At 41.2% G+C, this 21,921-nt stretch overlaps 1 pseudogene; it reads left to right on the top strand.

Annotated features, from left to right (window-relative positions):
• Window positions 1-21,921, top strand: part of LOC117978934 (myomegalin-like) — a 94,691-nt pseudogene that overhangs the window by 41,343 nt on the left and 31,427 nt on the right.

Raw genomic sequence — 21,921 nt, 5'->3', positions numbered from 1 at the left:
AAGAATACAAGGACACAAAATATGCCTTGTCAGCTCTCAAAACACTCTAGCCAGGTTGAGGTCATCGTAAACAGACTGTGACAGCACAATGGGATGAATGCTGTTGGAGAGGTCTCAGGTTGTTATGGAAGCTGTAGGAGTTTATGAAGACGTATTAGTTAGTCATTGACTTTTTCCTTGGGCAACTTCAGACTAGTTGGAAAGATCAAACACACAAAAAGTCGCGTAACTCTAAAAGATGTAAATAACCCTTCAAGATAACAAAAGCCACATCATAAGGCAGCATATGAACACTTGTTGAATGTTAATATCTGCCTTAGAATTCAAAAGAGGAAGAAGTCTTTCCAGGCTAGGGTAACAGGAAAGGCTTTGCTTAGGTGGAATTTGGGAACACTCAAGTTGAATGATCTAAGCCAAGAGTTGAATATGTACGGCTAGATCTTGGGTGAGAAGACTCGGTTGGAGATTTGGGAATTGTTTCGAAGGTGAAAGTATAGCCCTAAAAGTGGATAAAACCTCCGTGGATAAAAATGTGAAGAAAAAAAAAGTAGAGGGCTAAGGACTTACCATCATTTAAATACCCTCTTTCAGGAGCTGGCAAAAAACACAGAAAAGGAGCCAGAGAGATGAAGAACAAGATATCATGGAGGAAATAAGCATAAATGTCCAACAGAAATCTAGGATGCATAAGAATACCCTGGATTCATACACAGTTTTACTTCCTGTAAAACTTTTATGAAATTATTTTACCTGATAAAGGAATCTAAGTAGACAGCCAAAGCATGATTAAACACTTATCTAGACTCTGGCAGCCTGGCTCCCCTTGAGCAAAATGGAGGTGATATTAACTGGGTTATCACCTTGAAGAGCTTAGACCAGGAAAGGGCCTTAAAAATAACTAATTTTGGCCAGACGCGGTGGCTCATGCCTGTAATCCCAGCACTTTGGGAGGCCAAGGTGGGCGGATCTCAAGGTCAGGAGATCGAGACCATCCTGGCTAACACTGTGAAACCCTGTCTCTACTAAAACTATGAAAAATTAGCCGGTCGCGGTGGCGGGCACCTGTAGTCCCAGCTACTCAGGAGGCTGAAGCAGGAGAATGGCTTGAACCCGGGAGGCAGAGGTTGCAGTGAGCTGAGATTGCACCACTGCACTCCAGCCTAGGCAACAGAGCAAGACTCTGTCTCAAAAAAAAAAAAAAAATCACCAATTTTTAAAGCCATTTCATTTTTTAAGTGAGGACAGTTAGGCCTCTAGAGAAATGGTCTATAACATAGCTATTTAGTAAGAGAACTGGGAATGGAAAAGGTATTTTGAGTTGTTTTAACTTAGACTTTTTTCTTCACTGTCTCTAACTAAGCCTAGTTGGCATTCTCTTATTCTAAGAATTCGGATTTAGTGAAAATAGTTAAATGGATTTTAAATGTGTAGTTTTTTTTTTTTTCAAATGGTAAATATTTGGGCTTGCCTATTTTGCCTATTTATAATCTAAATCTATTTGGGAGAATGCTTCACTCTAATTATGCCCTCCTGAGGCCACTTTATCCACTCAAACATTTTTTATTTTTCAAGGCAAAGTGCAAATTCAACTCCTAATGAAGCTTTCTCTGATCACCCCAGTAAGAACTGACTACTCTTTTTTACGGGCTCCCCCAGAGTCAACGTTTTTTAAACTCAGGCTGAAACTTATTAGTGGGTCATGAAATCCATCGGGTGGGTCACTGGCAGAAAAAGAAATAGGAAATATCAGAGGACATCACACATAGTGATGGTGACAATTACTTTTTGAAACATTTACTTCAGTTAAGACTGTATGCATATGTACTAGATGGCAATGTAACATATAAAAGTTGAAAAACACAGGTTTGGAGGATCATAATGTAAAACACATATCTTAACATATCATGGCCAGCTGTATGGCCACGTAGCTCTTTGAGGGTTGGGACATTCTTGATCTATATATCCCTCATGCCCAATGTCCTACCTGGTGAGTACTCAGGAGTTGTTGACTGGAATGATTATGAAGGTTTGAGAAGGAATTGGAAGAATGAAAAGCAGGTAGGTTGGGGAGGAAATGAGGGCTTGAATTAAGTGTAAATTTTGTAGTTTCCTTTATCTTGAATGTTAATATATATTTTTTTCAACCTAATATTATTGCCACAAAGAACCCATGTTTGTTATCTGTGCTGTGGGGTTGTCTCCCATCACCTTCAATGTAATATGGTATAAATAATACTTCCTGCTAATGTTGCAGCTGTCACTCAAGGATCTTAAATTACTTTAGGAGCAAGATCTGGTGATGAGTGCCCGGCTCCACTTGGCAGGTGCCAGAGTTAAGAACCAGTGACTGCCTGAAATCTCTGGGCTCCAGGATGACGGCTCCCTCTCTGTCATCCTCCCACACTCTCTTCTGCCCATCCCTTCTTCCATGGAGGGAGGATCCCTTGACCCTGCCTCTTTCTGAGCTTTGTAACCGGTAAATAGAGTCTGCAAAGATTCCGCTGAGCTAGAAGATTTGCTCTTTCTTTGCGGGTAGCTATGGTGTGTTTCGGGGGAAGGCTCATGGCAATAAAGGCTATTAGTTGAACTGCCTCAGAGCTCAAAAAGCTTGGGACTGAAAACTGCAAAGGAACTCATTAGAAGTCAGCTCTGGATTATCAACGGAAATGGAGACTCCTCTGGTTAGAAGCTCTTTAAGATTTGCACTGGACAGAAAAGGGATATTTGACATGCGGTTACCTTTGTGGGCCATTTTATGTACATGTGGTCTTTTCTATAGCAACCTTATTTCTTGCTTCTGGCCACACTCCTTTTGGTCTTACAGTCCAAATCAGCCACAAGTCATTTAAATACCCCCTCCCCACCCTCTATTTCCTTCTCTTCTTTGCAAACCCACTGTCACCTTGAATATCTCCCCTCCCCCTTTCCTGGAAGCTCTTGGGGGTCAGTCTCTCTTTTCCGAGAAGCTGTTAACTGCCTACAGTTGGGCCTGGGAGGCTCCAGGAGGGTGATAGCAGAGTCCTGGCTTGGAGTCGGGTTACACCACTTGTGTCTGAGTTCAGGCAGCATGTTCCTCTGTCAGAGATTCCGCAAATATCTCCCTGAGGTAAAAAAGGAAAGTGTGCTACGCTCCAGCACCCAGAGCAGTGAGCCCAGTCCCGAGTCCCGGAGAGAGCTCCAGCAATAGGGGCCATGTCGCCACAGCCCCAGCCTCTCGGTCCGCAGCCTCAGCAGCGTCCCAGCCGGCTGGCTTCATGCTGCGGTGCAGCTGCACCATGTTCCTGGGTTGAGGGGGCAATTGGGCACGCTCCTCCCCATGGGTTGCCCATCATGTCTAATGGATATCGCACTCTGTTCCAGCACCTCAATGACCTGAAGAAGGAGAACTTCAGCCTCAAGCTGCGCATCTACTTCCTGGAGGAGCGCATGCAACAGAAGTATGAGGCCAGCCGGGAGGACATCTACAAGCGGGTGAGTGCAGGGGCCCGCTTCTCCGGGGCAGGGGCAGGGGCAGGGGCAGGGGCAGGGGCAGGGGACGGTTTGGCCTGCCAGTCGGTCGCTATTCTAGGCTCTTCCTAGCTGGCGCTGTGCTAGTCAGCGAGAGAGGTGGGTTTTCGTCCAGCTCTGGTCACCTTCACCACCTGTGACCTTGGACAAGCTCATTTCACCTCTCTGGTGCCTGCTTTCTGCTTTCCTTCTCTGTAAAGAAAGACGACTGGAATAAATCAGAGCCTCTCTCAAACACTGACGTGGAACTGTGCGGAACAATCACCTTGGGAGCTGGTTTAAAATGTAGATTCCATGCCTCACCCTAGGGATTCCGATGTAGTAATGTGGGGGAAGGTGGGGGTAGAGGGTGGGGCTGGGGTGGATATTTGCATTTTTAAAATTTATTTATTTTAGAAACAGGTCTTGCCCTGTTGCTCAGGCTGGAGTGCAGTGTCACCATCATAGCACTGCAGCCACCAACTCTTGGGCTCAAGTGATACCTTCTGGCTCAGCCTCCTGAGCAGCTGGGACCACAGGCACAGGACACCAGGCCCAGATAATTAAAAAAAAAAAAAAAAAAAAAAATTGGCAGGGCACAGTGGCTCATGCCTGTAATCCCAGCACTTTGGGAAGCCAAGGAAGACAGAAGGCTTGAGGTCAGGAGTTCGAGACCAGCCTGGCTAACATGATGAAACTCCGTCTCTACTTAAAAAGTACAAAAATTAGCGGGTGTGGTGGCATATGCCTTAGTCCAAGCTACTTGGGAGGCTGAGGCAGGAGAATTGCTTGAACCCAGGAGGCGGAGGTTGCGGTGAGATGGGATTGCGCCGCTACACTCCAGCCTAGGTGACAGAGCAAGAGTCTGTCTCAAAAAAAAAAAAAAAAAAAAAAAATTCGTACCAAAGGGGTGGCACTATGTTGTCCAGGCTGGTCTCAAACTCCTGGCCTTTAGATCCTCCCACCTCAGCCTCCACAGTTGTTGGTATTATAGGCATGAGCCACTTTGCCTGGGAAAATATGCATTTTTAAGCAAGATCCCTGAGGTGGCTCTGAAGCAGATCATCTCCAGGTCATACCTCTCCTAGAGAAAGTCCCCTCCTAGCTCCAGCTTGGTGGGGCAGAGAATGATGCTATGGAGAAAAGGGCAGGGGCTAAGGGTGTTTCTGTTCCTTGAGAAATTCATGTTTGCTTTTGAAGATGACTATGCAGATAAGCTTTTAAGACAGAATCTTAGGCATTTTTAGTCTTTGGAATAGCTTGCCTTAGAATGAAGAAGAGAGTAACCTGTGGGATAGCAGTTGGCCTGGGTGGAGTGGGAGGGGAAATGGCCTCTTCCTTGGATGGGAGGGCTATCTTGATTGATGGGTCAGTGATCGGGGTGGGGAAGGAAGACCTACTGGATTGGCTGAGCTGTGAGTGAGATAGGACAGCACCTTGATAAGAGGACATTGGGCTATGGGTTATGAGAATTAAGCCTCGTAGCTGGTCACCACAATACTGGTTTCCTCAGCCCTCTCTGTGTCTGGACAAGCAGGACCTGAAGTGGCCCAAGTGACCGGGGACTGGTTGCCTCTGACCTTATCGGAGATTCTAACTCTCCAACTGTTTGCCCCAGAGGACTATACAAATACCATTTTCTATGTGTGCTCTGTCCTGTCAAGAGGATGGATGACTGGGAAGCGATACAGGCTGCTAGATAACATCTTGGATCAGGGAAATAGCTGGTGTCTATGAGACCCAAATGATTATTTAGTTAATTCAATTAATGTGTATAGCTAAATCTGGGGGATTTAACTCTATTTCCTGTCTCTCCTGCATTTCCATGTTTTAAGTCCAAATTTTCCAGAAGTTGGTCCAGATTCACCTTTTATCTTTTATGTGGCTATGTAATGAGTGTGCCTCATTGGAGCTGCCACGTGTCAAGAAGGATATTGCCAAGTGAGGGTTGGTAACAGAGAGATGGGGAGAGATGGAGGATGAGTGGGAGGTTTTGCCTTAGGGTTAGGGTAGGAATAGTGGATGGATTTATTCACTGTGCAGAGGGAGGAACTTTCCCCATTAACTGTCTTCAGGGCAAAGAAGGAAAGGACAATTTCTTAGGTAATTTGAGGGAAAGGATTTTGTTGTTGTTGTTGTTGTTCTGAGACAGAGTCTCACTCTGTCGCCCAGGCTAGAGTGCAGTGGCACGATCTCAGCTCACTGCAACCTCCGCCTCCTGGGTTCAAGCGATTCTCCGGAGTAGCTGGGACTACAGATGCCTGCTACCACACCTGGCTAATTTTTGTATTTTTAATAGAGATGGGGTTTTACCATGTTGGCCAGGCTGGTCTCGAACTCCTGACCTCAGGCGATCCACCCGCCTCAGCCTCCCAAAGTACTGGGATTACAGGCGTGAGCCACTGCGCCCCACCAGGATTTTTTTTTTTTAAAGCTGAATCAGATGGCTGTGTGAATCATTTGATCTCACTCTCTGCTCCGCCCTAGCGAAAGATCTTTAGGAAACAACTTTGGGTGGGGTGTGAGAAGGCACCATTTCTCACCTGGAGAAGTGTGATAAATGAGATTATAGGAGCTGCACAAGGTGTATGTGGGGGGAGTGGAACACAGCCTATTGTCACATGCAGAGAGGACAACCCTTTTGCTAGACTCTAGTATTGCCATGGGTCCCATACAGGAAGTAGATATGGCCCTGTCTCTATCTAGTCTTATGTGTTAGCAGAGTTGTCAGGCAGCTACTGCATCATATGATTTGAGGGATCTCAAACTACTGTATCCCCTCCTCTTTCTTCTCACCAAATGTTTGTTCAATCTGCCTGTCATATTAATTTTCTCATTTGGCTATGATTATTTGAAAAGCGCTAAAGGCTTGTGCTAAAATGTTCTTATTACTTGGGAAACAGAACACATAAAGCCATTATCAATCATTCAGAGTTGAAATTAGTTTACCACACTATGTCATGATGAGGGATGGATAGGAACTAGAGCCGTTCTGGTTTATTTTATTTTTTGAGACAGGGTCTCGCTCTGTCACCCAGGCTAGAGTGCAGTGGCACCGTCACAACTCACTGCAGCCTTGACCTCCTGGGCTCAAATGATCCTCCCACCCCAGCCTCCCAAGTAGCTGGGACCACAGGTGTGCCACCACACCTGGCTAATTATTTATATATATGTGTGTGTGTGTGTGTTCTGTGTGTGTGTGTGTGTATATATATATATATATATATTTTTTTTTTTTTGGCAGAGATTGAGGTCTCACTATGTTGCCCAGGCTGGTCTCAAATTCCTGGGCTCAAGTGATCTTCCCACTTTGGTCTCCTAAATTGCTGGGATTACAGGCATGAGCCACCACACCCAGCCACAGTTCTATTTTGATGTAAGAACGAGGGATTCGGAAAACACTGCATTAAGACCTATTGTCAACGAGGAGACTTAGTTAGGCAAGTTACTTAGCCTCTCTGAGCCTGTTCCAGCCTCTATAGGATTGGCATTAACAATAATGCTACAGATACTGAGAATTATTTTTTCTATGAATAAATAGCTGCCATGAAGATGAAATAAGAAACATATCAAAACACTTTAAAAACTTAATAACATCACATATATATGAGAGGGTAGTAGTTATATTTCTACTAGTAGTTATAGTTATTATAAAATTTAAATATGGGGACAAGGTTTGACTCTTTATAATCTGCCCCTCATAATTCCCACAGATGTGTCTTATGTTCATTCTTGTTATTCATATTGTGATCCCACAAGATTAGGAAGATTAATTAGCAGCAATGTGCCCAGCATCACATGGTAAATCAGGTGGTTCAGAGGATAATTTAGAGTACTGTTCTGTTACCAAACTTAGTAACAGAAGTTTGATTTTTCTGTTGCTAAGAAACAGAATTTTCTTGATTCTGATTTTTTTCTTTAGCGTTGGAAGGACACTTCTTTAAAAAAAATATTGTAAAAACATTAAATCAAACTCTACTGAGTTAGAATCTGCAATAATTTGAGTGCTGTATGCGTGGTTCTTTTTAAGAAAACCAATGCTTGTGAAACATATGTAATGGAAAGTCTATTGTGAGTAGTAATTATTTTATTGATGTGCATATTTATGCTACCGGGAATTTTTGTTGAGCTGTTTGTACTTAGGAGTGAAAAATTACTCTTAGCGAGAAACAATAGAGTATTTGATTGGCTTCAGGGAAGGGAAATACGGGCAACTTTGGGAGAAGAGAACTGGAGAGTGGGTGCTATCTTTCTCTTTCCAAGTGGCAAGTCTTCTCCTAGGTAGCTGATTGAGGAGACTAAAATAGATATAATCGTTACTTGTAAATGGAAGCTATAAGGATTTTAAATTATAAGAGGAGTTGTCAAAGCTAGAGAGTTATGTTAAAAACCTAAGAGTATCAACCTCAAAGCAAGTAAATAAAAAAGAAGGCGTTTCTCTCTTTTAAGCTGTTCAGAGAATTAAGAAATAATCTTAAGAATCATCCTGGCCATGGATTAATAAAATAATATTAATTCATACATAAAAATTGGTTTCTTGAGACTGGCTACTTTTTTGTTGAGTGTTTATCCTGTAAGCTTCAATTTTTGTAAATCATCATAATAAATTTTTTAAAAAGGAAGAGTCTGCTTACCCTCTGTATCGACAGAGTGGGACATATGCCTACATGACTAGGCACTGCTACCCCCTTTTGGTAGCAAACATTAATTTTAAGTTCAGCTTTTAGGGAAGACAATTTTAAACATATAAAGCAAGCAAAGGAGAAATCATTGCAGTACACTGACTCTGAAGCAAAATAAAGTGAGAAAATGTGAGTGGTCCACAGCTGAGTATGGCCCACTCCCAGGGAGACTGGCTTGTTAGCATTTCTGGACTGCAGCTGCTGTGGTAAGTAATTTTTGGGTGGCAACTTGGCTGACTTCCTCATTGTTGATTGCCTAATCCTGCATTTTCTCATATTAGTCAAGTGTGTCGCTACTGGAATCTTGTCTGACCCTGGAATTTATGAAATCCACTGCTGTGTGGTAAACACCCAGTCTCCAAACAGCACACAAAACCATCATCCACTGGGTTTTGCCCCCTGATGACTACTTGTTCAACTTGTGTGAATTAAGTTTCCATTCTAAGAATGAAATTGAAAAACTGACAAGGCCAGATCTGATAGCAAAAGGGTCAGGAGAAATAAAATGTTGTCGTCCTTGACCAGATAGAGTCAATGTTTAAATATGATGTAATGATATTGGAAGGTTAAAGTGGACTTAGCCGTTAGATATGAGTTGAGAGAGTTGTGTTGCATTATTTTATGACCCTTGAGCTGCCTGACTTCTTTGAGATTGAAACTTCTTTGGTTTTCTCATCTTTGAGATTGGATGATACTTTTCCTGTGCAATCTTTGAGGTTTATGCATAGCATACCTCTATAGCTATGGTAAACAGCCTACTGATTTTACTTGCCTACCAAATTGTCATTGTTTTTACTATTCTGTTATTGCTGGGCATAATGGCTAAGAGCTATAAATTGGCGAGACCTGGGGTGAAATCTTGATTTTTCTACTTACTATTTGTGTTGGGAAAAATACCATAATTTCTCTGAGCTAAAGCAAGGGCAGTAATAACACCTATCTTATAGGGTCTAGAGGAGGATGAAATGAGTCAATTAGCTGAACTCAGCATAATGCCTATCACATAGTAAGCTCTCAATAAATATTTGCCATTATTGTGACAAATTGAGAGATGGCAAACTTATCCAGATAAGTCTTAATTACTGACACATTCATGCTGGACTATTTTTTATTCCAAATCAGTTTCTTTTTCCTCAATAGTGGACTTGGGACCATTTGTCCTATTTGTCTCAATTCTCAATTTTTGTTTGCTTGTGTGTAAATAACATAATATAATCCAAGTGTCCCTATTGCATCAAACTTACCTTGGCATTCTCAGATACAAATGTTCATTCAAGGAAAATAAATAAGAAAGGCTGGGTTGATTAAATTTCTTTTTGGCTCATTGACTGATTTTCTTTGGTCCTAGCCTGATTTCTTTAGGCTTTGGGCAACATGATGAGGAACAATATACCTGCAGACTTACAAGGAAGCTCAGGAACTCCATCAGGCTGTAGGATTTAGGAAGCTGGACTTGAACCAAAGGAAGGCTATTAGAGAAGGATGAGTATCTTGGCGGGTTATCAAAAATGTTGTGATAAAAGTTTTGAACTCTAAGGAAACCTGAATTCTTAACCTGCCTTTTCTAGCTACATGATCTTGGCCAAGTCACTTAACTTCTGTGAACCTTAGTTTCCTAAATTAGAGTCATCAATTCCTGTCGTGCTCTTCTCCCCCATGGGTAAACATGTTTTAGTGTATTAGACGTTAGATAAATAGAAAGGATTGTGATTTCTATCCTGCATAGCTGGAGACACATACTAGAAAGCATGCACCTGCTCAGGTTATTGTCTAAAGTGGCTGTGTGGCTGCTGTTGCCAGAATTAATGCTTGTCTTCTTATATGTAGCAGAGTTTGCTCTTCTTTTACAGTTGGATGCCTTATTTAATTAGTGGCTATGTTTTTTTCTCCTATGTTTTACTTACACGAACTTTAAGAAATGTGTATGATGGGAAAGGGGGAACATAAGAGACAGACAGGATTACATTAGCCAAACTATTTTTAAATGGTTCTCTGGAAGCCTAGTATGAACATGGTCCATGTGTGTCTGTGTCTATGCACACTGTGTGTGCCAATTCCCCATTCTCAGCCTTCTGAGGTTCGTGAGGTCATGCTTACCTATTTCTTCTTTCAGGGAATGAAAGTTGGCAGAAATAGAGGGAATCCATCCATTAAATATTTGTAACCAATATTTATGATTTTGGTTAAATATTTTTTTAAACTTCACACTCATTAGGATGGCTATTATACTAAAAATCAAACAACCCAGAAAATAACAAATACTAGTAAAGATGTGGAGAAATTGGAACCCTTGCACATTGCTAGAAAGAATGTGAAATGGTGCAGGTGCTGTGAAAAACAGTATGGAGTTTCTCAAAAAATTAAACAGAGACTTACCGTATAATCCAGCAATTCCACTCTGGGTATAACACAAAATAAATGAAAACCGGAACTCAAATAGATATTTGTATTTCTGTGTTCATAGGAGCATTGTTTACAGTAGCCAACAGGTGGAAGCAACTCAAGTGTTCATTGACAAATGAGTGGATAAACAAAATGTGGGCTATATAGACACTGAATATTATTTAGCCTTAGAAAGGTATGAAACTCTGACATGTGCTGTAACATGAGTGAACCTTAAAGATGTCATGCTAAGTCAAGTCAGTCCCTAAAGGACAAGTATTTATTATTTCACTTAAATGAAGTACCTAGAGTAGTCAAATAATGAAGACAGAAAGTGGAACTATGGTTGCCAGGGGTTGTGGGGAGGAGGGAATGGGGAGTTAGTGACTACAGTTTCATTTGGGAAAAAGTTCTGGAGATGGATAGTGATATTTGAACAACTATGTGAATGTACTTAATGCCATAGAACTATATACTTTAAAATAGTTAAAATGGCAAATTTTATTATATATATATTTTAACACACACACACAAAATGTTTAGGCCTGGCATGTTGGCGCATGTCAGTAATCCCAGCACTTCACAAGGCCAAGGTGGGAGGATCACTTGAGCCCAGGAGTTTGAGACCAGCCTGGGAAACATAGCAAGACTGCATCTCTATAAATTTTTTTTTTTTTAAATTAGCTGACATAGTGGTGTGTGGCTGTGGTACCAGCTACTTGGGAGGCTGAGGTGGGAGGATTGCTTGAGCCCAGAAGGTTGAGGCTGCAGTGAGCCATGATTGTGCTCCTGCATTCTAGCCTGGGTGACAGAGTGAGACCCCATCTCACACATACACACAGAAAAAAAAATGCTTAAAGCAACTTTCCCCAAAAAGTCAGTTGCTTATAAAAATAGTGGAACTCTTAACCAAAGGCAACTCTGTTTTCTGCTTTTCCTTAACACAACTTATCTCATTTTTTCAGAGCTTTTAATTAGAATTCATAATACTTGCCTGTTGAGAAATGCTTCTTCCCTTTGAATACTTAGGAATTTTTCTTTCAACCACTGGAAAACAAATCCCAGACTAAATTCTGGGCCCTAATTTAATTCTAATCCACTTTCAGTTATCCCCCTAACAATGTCTACATAATTTATACTTCTGCATGAACTTATTACAAGGCCACTTCTTTCTATAATGTATGTACATTCAGGTTTATGCACTGATAGAAGTAGCATGTTACACTTGAAAAAAATAGACATTCTAAATTTCTGTCTCAAATGTTTCCCTTGTTTGCAATATCATTTTAGTCATTTTTTTTGCTCATATTTGCACATATGCATTGGTATATTCAACCAAATGTCTATTGATTATCTACTATATGCCAGCTACTGTGCTAGATTCTGGTGGAGAAGACATCAACAAATAAATAAAAATGGTATAATAAGGGCTACCATAGAGGTATGGACAGATTATGCTATAGTGCAACAAAATCCACCAGGAAAGGCCTTGCCAAGTGTTTGAAGTTTGCATTGAATCCTAAAAGGTAGTAACATAACAAGAAATGGGAAAAGGCATTTCTTTTTTCTTCTTTTTTTTTTTTTTTGAGATGGAGTCTCACTTTGTGGCCCAGGCTGGAGTGCAGTGGCGCCATCTTGGCTCGCTGCAATCTCCACCTCCCAGGTTCAAGCGATTCTCCTGCCCCAGCCTCCTGAGTAGCTGGGATTACAGATGCTGTGAAACATACGGCTAATTTTTCATATTTTTAGTAGAGACGGGTTTTCACCACGTTAGCCAGGCTGGTCTCAATCTCCTGACCTCGTGATCCACCCACTTCGGCCTCCCAAAGTGCTAAGATTACAGGCATAAGTCACCATGCCTGGAAAATCTAGAAATTCTTTTTTTTTTCTTTGAGACAGAGTCTTGCTTTGTCAGCCAGGCTGGAGTGCAGTGGCATGATCTCGGCTCACTGCAACCTCCGTCTCCTGTGCTCAAGCGATTCTCCTGCCTTAGCCTCCCAAGTAGCTGGGATTACAGGCGTGTGTCACCATGCCCGGCTAATTTTTGTATTTTTAGTAGAGATGGGGTTTCGCCATGTTGGCCAAGGTGGTCTCAAATTCCTTACCTCAGGTGATCCACCCACCTCGGCCTCCCAAAGTGCTGGGATTACACGTGTCAGCCACCGCGCCTGGTAGGAAAAGGCATTTCAAACAGAAGAAACAATATACAAAAGCAGAGGTGTACAAAAGCAATGTGCACTTGGCACACTGGAATCATTCAGTATGGCTAGATCATGTGGTTTGGAGGGCTTGTGGTGGTGGTAAGATGAGGCTGCAGGGGAGAAATCATGGAAAGCCTTGGACTTATCCATTCATTCATTAATAAACATTAATTAGGTACCTGCTATGTTCCAAGTACTAGAAGTTGGGACTTCAAAGATGAGTAAACCACAGGTGCTAGAGTATAGTAAAAGGCAGTAACAGAGCTGTGTACAAAGTGTAAGGCAACTCAAAGGGGGCACTTCTATCCCAAATGAATAGAGTGGATGGAAAGAAAATCTGCAAAGGATTATTCGTGATGACCCCTGAACTTCGTCTTCAAAGGGGAATAAGCACTAATCAGTCAATGGATGATGAAGTGGAAGGACAGAGTTTTTGTCACAAGCAAAAGCCTTGAGGCAAGAAACCATAGGGTGCTTGCACAGAATTAGAAGTGGTTTAGTGTTGGTGGATTTAAGTACTAGGCGAAGAATGAGACTGATATGACGGACACAGTCTTTTGTGCCATTTTAAAGAGTGTAGACTTTATCCTGAAGAAGACAAGGCACCACTGATGGGCTTTAAGCTGCAGGGAACCTGCTAGATCCCTCTGATGCATGGGAAAGGTGGATTCAAGAGAGTCAAGGCAAGAAGTGAGTGAGAACAGACTTGCCAAGCCAAAGAAGATGAAGGCCCGAATGAGGGCTGTGGCAGTAGGAATAGAGGGGAGGCAACTCATCTTTAAAATATTTAAGAGGTAAAATATTTGTAGGACTTGATGATTGATCAGGACGGGAGAATTGAGGGAAAGGAATCAAGAGGAAGGCCAGGCTAAGGCAAGTCACTTTTTCTGGGCTTCTGGTTCTTTGTGTTTAAATGAGTGGGCGGGACCAGGATTGACGCACACATCCCTCCCAGTTCTGAAGTCCTGTGATTCTGGGCAGCCTTTCTCTGGGCGCAGAGAAAGGAAGCTCTATGATACATGGGTGTTCTCACCACAGCTTAGATAGTTGCTTAAAAGAGACTCATAGTTTCTCAGCTTCTCTGACAGCTTCTCAGGATGGGAGGTGGCAGGCAGAGCTCAGATGGCTTTAGAACTGCCAGCCAATGCAGGGAAATCTAGTGCGGTTACCAGGTAGCCAGAGTTATAATTAGCCTAGTTGCTAGGGCAAGGCTGAGATTCTGTAAGCATGGACTACCAGCAACAGCTTTTCCCTGCTGGATGAATTTACTTGTTTGAAAGAACAGAGTGGGTATGGATGGGGTGTTTTTAAATGTGTTTTAGATAATTTAAATTTTGCCCTAGGTATAGGATATGTCTAAAGCAGAAAACAGGTTTGTGTTGGGGCTAATCAGCATCTTGCCTGGGGCAGAAGGAGTGAGGAAAAATTCCACTCTGTTATATGTTTGGATAGCTGGAAAGAGACTTACTTTCACCTGAAGGAAGATAAGTAAGAACATAAAATCATTATTCAGAGGTAGAGAGGATCTTGAAGATAATCTACATCATCCTTTCACTTTTTAAGAAAACCATTTATTTAAAAATAATTTTAGACTTATAGCAAAGTTATAAAAATAGTACAGAGTGTTCCCATATGCCATTCACTCAGCTTCCTCTAAAGAATAAACCCTTCATTTTAAAGATAAGATGACTAAAGCTCAGAATAGTAATTTGCCTAACGTCACACAGTAAATTAGTAGCCAAGCTGAGACTAGAATCCAGGAGCCCTAACTACCTGTTCAGGCTGCTTACAATGACCTCTGGGACCTTCAACAAAAATTCAAGAAATGTAAGTGCTTGTCAGAACTTAGTTTTTCTTTCTTTTTGCATTACTGGGCTAAAATAGAACTCACACAGCAGGAGCTAGAGTAATTCACAGATAGATGAATCTGCACTCTGTGCCTACTGCCAAAAGAAAAGATTTAGTTCCTCAGCCTCCTCAGGAGTTTCATCCATATGTTTTCAAAAGTCACCGTGAACATATTTTTCTCTTTTGCCTTGCTCCCTGCTCTGGCTTTTGCCATCTCATCTGATCAAGTTCAACTGCACAGAGAGAGGAGGCTCTATGATACATGGAGTAGGCACAGATCGGGGCTGGTGCAAACTGGAAAGGGGCCCGCCCTATCATGTTCAATAGCAGCTAATCCACCCACACACCGACAGCAGTGATCCGACTTGGTACATGCCGTTCTGTGGAGAGCTAAGTAATAGTCATGTGGCTTTTTGCCAAGCAACTTTAGAAGTGACATTGGGCCACAGTGGGCCGTTACTATCCCTGTTATTTAGAAACTTGGCTTGATGAAGTGGGGAGTGAATGCAAGGCACAAGCTGCATTGTAATGCCAGCTTTTCATATCCCAGCCTCATGTAAGCCCTGCTGCTGCAAAGGGCTACAAGCCACCTCTTCATGCACACAGGGCTTTAGAAAGCCCACCCAGAGGCTTGGGAAGAGGAAGCCCTTCTTTAAGGTCCCTGGATAAGCGGCAGGGAGGCTGCCAGCATGAAGGCTATGATCTGGAGCTGCAGAAAGAGGGTCTAGGCACTGGTCAAGGGCCTGAAGTCAGCCAGTTCTTTCAGGTCACTTTTTCTTGGTAAGTCTCAGATCTTCTCCCTGAGACCACACAGGTAGCTTCCTCTCTCAGAGTTACTCCGTCAGACCTCCCACTTCAGATTCTCATCAGTCAAGCTCAGTATCTGCTCAACACAAAAGTAAATCTAGTCTTGCCCACTGTGAACTCCGAAAATTTGAGACAGGTCTCAGTAAATTTAGAAAGTTTATTTTGCCAAGGTTGAGGACATGTGCCCCTGGCATAGCCTCAGGAAGTCTTTATGACATGTGACCAAGGTGTTTGGGGCACAGCTTGGTTTTGTACATTCTAGGGAGACATGAGACATCAATCAATGTATGTAAGAAGTACATCGGTTCGGTCTGGAAAGGCAGGACAACTTGAAGCAAAGGCAGGAAAACTTGCAGTGGGGGAGGCGGCTTCTAGGTCACAGAAGAGAGACAAAAGGTTGCATTCTTTTGAGTTTCTAATTAGCCTTTCCAAAGGAGGCAATCAGATATGCATTTATCTCAGTGAGCAGAGAGATAACTTTGAATAGAATGGGAGGCAGGTTTGCCCTAAACAGTTTCCAGCTTGAGTTTTCCTTTTGTTTTTTGTATTTTCATTTCCATAGGTTATTGGGGAACAGATGGTGTTTGGTTACATGAGTAATTTCTTTAGTGGTGATTTGTGAGATTTTGGTGCACCCATCACCCAAGCAGTATATACCGCACCCTATTTGTGGTCTTTTATCCCTCACCCACTTCCCACCCTTTCCCCTTGAGTCCCCAAAGCCCACTGTGTCATATTTATGCCTTTGTATCCTTATAGCTTAGCTCCCACTTATGAGTGAGAACATACAATGTTTGGTTTTCCTTTCCTGCCTTACTTCACTTAGAATGATAGTCTCCAATCTCATCCAGATCATTGTGAATGCGTTAATTTATTCCTTTTATTGGCTGAGTAGTATTCTATCATATATATATATATATATCCATCATATATATATATATATGTGTGTATATACACACCACAGTTTCTTTATCCACTCATTGATTGGTGGGCACTTGGGCTGGTTCCACGTTTTTGCAGTTGTGAACTGTGCTGCTATACGTATGCGTGTTCAAGTATCTTTTTTGTATAATGACTTCTTTTCCTCTAGGTAGATACCCTGTAGTGGGATTGCTGGATCAAATGGTAGTTCTACTTTTAGTTTTTTAAGGAATCTCCACATTGTTTTCCATAGTGGCTGTACTAGTTTACATTCCCACAAGCAATGTAGAAGTGTTCCCTGTTCACTGCATCCACATCCATATCTACTATGTTTTTATTTTTTTGATTATGGCCATTCTTGCAGGAGTAAGGTGGTATCACATTGTGGTTTTGATTTGCATTTCCCTGATTATTAGCGATGTTGAGCCTTTTTTCATATGTTTGTTGGCCATTTGTATATCTTCTTTTGAGAATTGTCTATTCATGTCCTTAGCCCACTTTATTATGGGATTGTTTGTTTTTTTCTTGCTGATTTGTTTGAGTTTGTTGTAGATTCTGGATGTTAGTCCTTTGTCAGATGTACAGACTGTGAAGATTTTCTCCCACTCTGTGGGTTGTCTGTTTACTCTGCTGACTGTTCCTTTTGCCGTGCAAAAGCTCTTTAGTTTAATTAAGTCCCAGCTGTTTGTCTTTGTTTTTATTGCATTTGCTTTTGGGTTCTTGGTCATGAAATCCTTGCCTAAGCCAATGTCTATAAGGGTTTTTTCGATGATACCTTCTAGAATTTTTATAGTTTCAGAACTTAGATTTAAATCCTTAATCCATCTTGAGCTGATTTCTGTGTAAGGTGAGAGATGAGGATCCAGTTTAGTTCTCTTACATGTGGCTAGCCAATTATCCCAGCACCATTTGTTGAAAAGGGTGTCCTTTCCCCACTTTATGTTTTTGTTTGCTTTGTCGAAGATCAGTTGGCTGTAAGTATTTGAGTTTATTTATGGGTTATCTATTCTGTTCCATTGGTCTCTGTGCCTATTTTTATGCCAGTATCATGCTGTTTTGGTGACTATGGCCTTATAGTATAGTTTGAAATCAGGTAATGTGATGCCTATAGATTTATTCTTTTTGCTTAGTCTTGCTTTGGCTATGCGGGCTCCTTTTTGGTTCCATATGAGTTTTAGAATTGTTTTTTCTAATTCTGTAAAGAATGATGGCGGTATTTTGATGGAAATTGTATTAAATTTGTAGATTGCTTTTGGCAGTATGGTCATTTTCACAATGTTGATTCTACCCATCCATGAGCATGGGATGTGTTTCCATTCATTTGTGTCGTCTATGATTTCCTTCAGCAGTGTTTTGTAGTTTTCCTTGTAGAGGTCTTTCACCTCCTTGGTTAGGTATATTCCTAAGTATTTTATTTTATTTTATTTTTTGCAGCTGTTGTAAAAGGGGTTGAGTTCTTGATTTGATTCTCAGCTTGGTCGCTGTTGGTGTATAGAAGAGCTACTGATTCGCATGCATTAATTTTGTATCCAGAAATTTTGCTGAATTGTTTTATCAGTTCTAGGAGCTTTCTGGAGGACTCTAGGATTTTCTAAGTAAACAATAATATCATCAGCAAATAGTGACAGTTTGACTTCCTCTATAACAATTTGGATCGCCTTTATTTCTTTCTCTTGTGTTGCTCTGGCTAGCACTTCCAGAACTATGTTGAAGAGGAGTGGTGTGAGTGAGCATCCTTGTCTTGTTTCAGTGCTCAGAGGAAATGCTTTTAACTTTTCCCCCAGTCATTATTACGTTGGCTGTGGGTTTGTCATAGATGGCTTTTATTACATTGAGATATGTCCCTTGTATGCTGATTTTGCTGAGAGTTTTAATCATAAGGGGATGCTGGATTTTGTCAAATGCTTTTTCTGCATCTATTGAGATGATCATGGTGATTTTTGTTTTTAATTTTGTTTATGTGGTGTATCACATTTATTGACTTGCGTATGTTAAACCTCCCTGCATCCCTGGTATGAAACCCACTTGATCATGGTGGATTATATTTTTGATATGTTGTTGGATTCGGTAAGCTAGTATTTTGTTAAGGATTTTAGTATCAATGTTCATCAAGGATATTGGTCTGCAGTTTTCTTTTTTGATTATGTCCTTTTCTGGTTTTGGTATTAGGGTGATGCTGGCTTCATAGAATGATTTAGGGAGGGTTCCCTCTTTCTCAATCCTATGAAATAGCGTCAATAGGATTGGTACCAATTCTTTGAATGCCTGGTTACATTCTGCTGTGAATCCATCCGGTCCTGGACTTTTTTTGTTGGTAATGTTTAAATTACCATTTCAATCTTGTTGCTTGTTATTGGTCTGTTCAGAGTATCTAATTCTTCCTGATTTAAGCTAGGAGGGTTGTATCTTTCCAGGAATTTATCCATCTCTTCTAGGTTTTTTTTTTTTTTTTTGAGATGGAGTCTTGCTCTGTCGCCTAGGCTGGAGTGCAGTGGTGCGATCTCGGCTCACTACAAGCTCTGCCTCCTGGGTTCATGCCATTCTCCTGCCTCAGCCTCCCGAGTAGCTGGGACTACAGGTGCCCACCATTGCGTCCGGCTAATTTTTTGTATTTTTATTTTTATTTTTTATTCATTTTATTTTATTATTATTATACTTTAAGTTTTAGGGTACATGTGCACAACGTGCAGGTTAGCTACATATGTATACATGTGCCATGCTGGTGTGCTGCACCCATTAACTCGTCATTTAGCATTAGGTATATCTCCTAATGCTATCCCTCCCCCCTCCCCCCTCCCCCCACCCCACAACAGTCCCCAGAGTGTGATGTTCCCCTTCCTGTGTCCATGTGTTCTCATTGTTCAATTCCCACCTATAAATAATGCTGCATATCTACAACTATCTGATCTTTGACAAACCTGAGAAAAACAAGCAATGGGGAAAGGATTCCCTATTTAATAAATGGTGCTGGGAAAACTGGCTAGCCATATGTAGAAAGCTGAAACTGGATCCATTCCTTACACCTTTTTTGTATTTTTAGTAGAGACGGGGCTTCACCATGTTAGCCAGAATGGTCTTGATCTCCTGACCTTGTGATCCGCCCACCTTGGCCTCCCAAAGTGCTGGGATTACAGGCGTGAGCCACCACGCCCGGCAGCTTTATTTATCTTTTCAAAGAACCAGGTTTTCATTTCATTTATCTTTTGTATTTTTTGTTTGTTTGTTTCAGTTTCATTTAGTTCTGCTCTGATCTTGGTTATTTCCTTTCTTCTGCTGGTTTGGGTTTGGTTTGTTCTTGTTTCTCTAGTTCCTTGAAGTGTGACCTTTGATTGTCTGTTTGTGCTCTTTTAGACTTTTTGATGTAGGTGTTTAGGAATATGAACTTTCCTTTTAGCACTGACTTTGCTGTATTCCAGAAGTTTTGATAGGTTGTATCACTATTTTTGTTCAATTTGAAGATTTTCTAAATTTCCATCTCGATTTCATGATCATTCAGGAGCAGGTTAATTTCCATGTATTTGCATGGTTTTGAAAGCTCCTTTTGGAGTTGATTTCCAGTTTTATTCCACTGTGGTCTGAGAGAGTGCTTGATATAATTTCAATTTTCTTAAATTTATTGCGGCTTGTTTTGTGGCCTACCATGTGGTCTATCTTGGAGAAAGTTCCATGCACTGTTGAATAGAATGTATATTCTGCAGTTGTTGGATGGAATGTTCTGTATATATGTGTTAAGTCCGTGTGTTCCAGGGTATAGTTTAAATCCATTGTTTATTTGTTGACTTTCTGTCTCATTGACCTGTCTAGTGCTGTCAGTGACATATTGAAGTCCCCCACTATTATTGTGTTACTGTCTATCTCATTTCTTAGGTCTATTAGTAATGGTTTTATAAATTTGGGAGCTCCAGTGTTAGGTGCATATATGTTTAGGATTGTGATATTTTCCTGTCGGACAAGGCCTTTTATCATTATATAATGTCACTCTTTGTCTTTTTTAACTGCAATTTCTTTAAAGTTTGTTTTGTCTGATATAAGAATAACTACTGCTGGGCCAGGCACGGTGGCTTATGCCTGTAATCCTAGCACTTTGGGAGGCCAAGGCAGGCAGATCACCCCTGCCTGTACTAAACCTATCTGTACTAAAAATACAAAAATTAGCTGGGCATGGTGGTGCACACCTGTAGTTCCAGCTACTTGGGAAGCTGACACAGGAGAATTGCTTGAACCTGGGAGGCGGAGGTTGCAGTGAGCCAAGATCGCGCCATTGCACTCCAGCCTGGACTACAAGAGTGAAACTCCATCTCAAAAAAACCAAAAAAACAAAAAAACAATAGTTACTTCTGCTTGCTTTTGCTTTTGGTGTCCATTTGCATGAAATGTCTTTTTCCACCCCTTTACCTTAAGTTTATGTGAGTCCTTATGTGTTAGATAAGTCTCTTATGTGTTAGGTGAGTCTCTTAAAGGCAGCAGATAGTTGGTCGGTTAATTCTTATCCATTCTGCAATTCTGTATCTTTTAAGTGGCGCATTTTGGCCATTTACATTCAATGTTAGTATTGGGATGTGAGGTACCATTCCGTTCATTGTGCTTTTTGTTGCCTGTATACCTTGGTTTTTTGGGTTTTGTTTTTGTTTTTTTGAATTGTATTTTTGTTTTATAGGTCCTGTGAGATTTATATTTTAAAGAGGTTCTGTTTTGATGTGTTTCCAGGTTTTGTTTCAAGATTTGAAGCTTCTTTTAGCAATTCTTGTAGTGCTGGCATTGTAGTGGCAAATTCTCTCAGCATTTGTTTGTCTGAAAAATACTGTATCTTCTCTTCGTATATGAAGCTTAGTTTCACTGGATACAAAATTCTCAGCTAATAATTGTTTTGTTTTAGGATGCTGAAGATAGGGGCCCAATCCCTTCCGGCTTGTAGGATTCCTGCTGAGAAATCTGCTGTTAATCTGACAGGTTTTCCTTCACAGGTTACTGGGTTCTTTTGTCTCACAGCTCTTAAGATTCTTTCTTTTGTCTTAACTTTAGATAACCTGATGACAATGTGCCTAGGTGATGATCTCTTTGCAATAAATTTCCCAGGTGTTCTTTGTGCTTCTTGTATTTGTTTAGGTCTCTAGCAAGGTTGGGGAAATTTTCCTCAATTATTCCCCCAAATATGTTTTTCAAACTTTTAGATTTCTCTTCTTCCTCAGCAATGCCAATTATTCTTAGGTTTGGTCATTTAACATAATCCCAGAGTTTTTGGAGGCTTTGTTCATATTTTCTTATTTGTTTTTCTTTGTCTTTGTTGGATTGGGTCAAATTGAAGACCTTGTGTTCGAGCTCTGAATTTCTTTCTTCTACTTGTTTGATTCTATGGCTGAGACTTTCCAGACCATTTTGCATTTCTATAAGTAAATACTAACACAGTATTTGGTGTGTCTCCTGGGTCCTGCAGGAGCCATCTGCTTCCTTCAGGGGGCCTGTGGGTCCTCTCAGGTTTTGTAATTTATTCCTCCAGTCGTTCTGGAGCAAAAATTCATGATACGAGCCTCCACATGCTTCTCTGTCCATCCGAGTCGGAGCTGCAATCTAGTCCTGACTTCCATCCACCATGA

The sequence above is a fragment of the Pan paniscus genome, chromosome 1 (genome assembly GCF_029289425.2).
Source record: "Pan paniscus chromosome 1, NHGRI_mPanPan1-v2.0_pri, whole genome shotgun sequence".
In the NCBI taxonomy this organism is placed as follows: Eukaryota; Metazoa; Chordata; class Mammalia; order Primates; family Hominidae; genus Pan; species Pan paniscus.
Note: the sequence above shows the minus strand (reverse complement) of the source record. Positions and strands in the feature narration are given on the sequence as shown.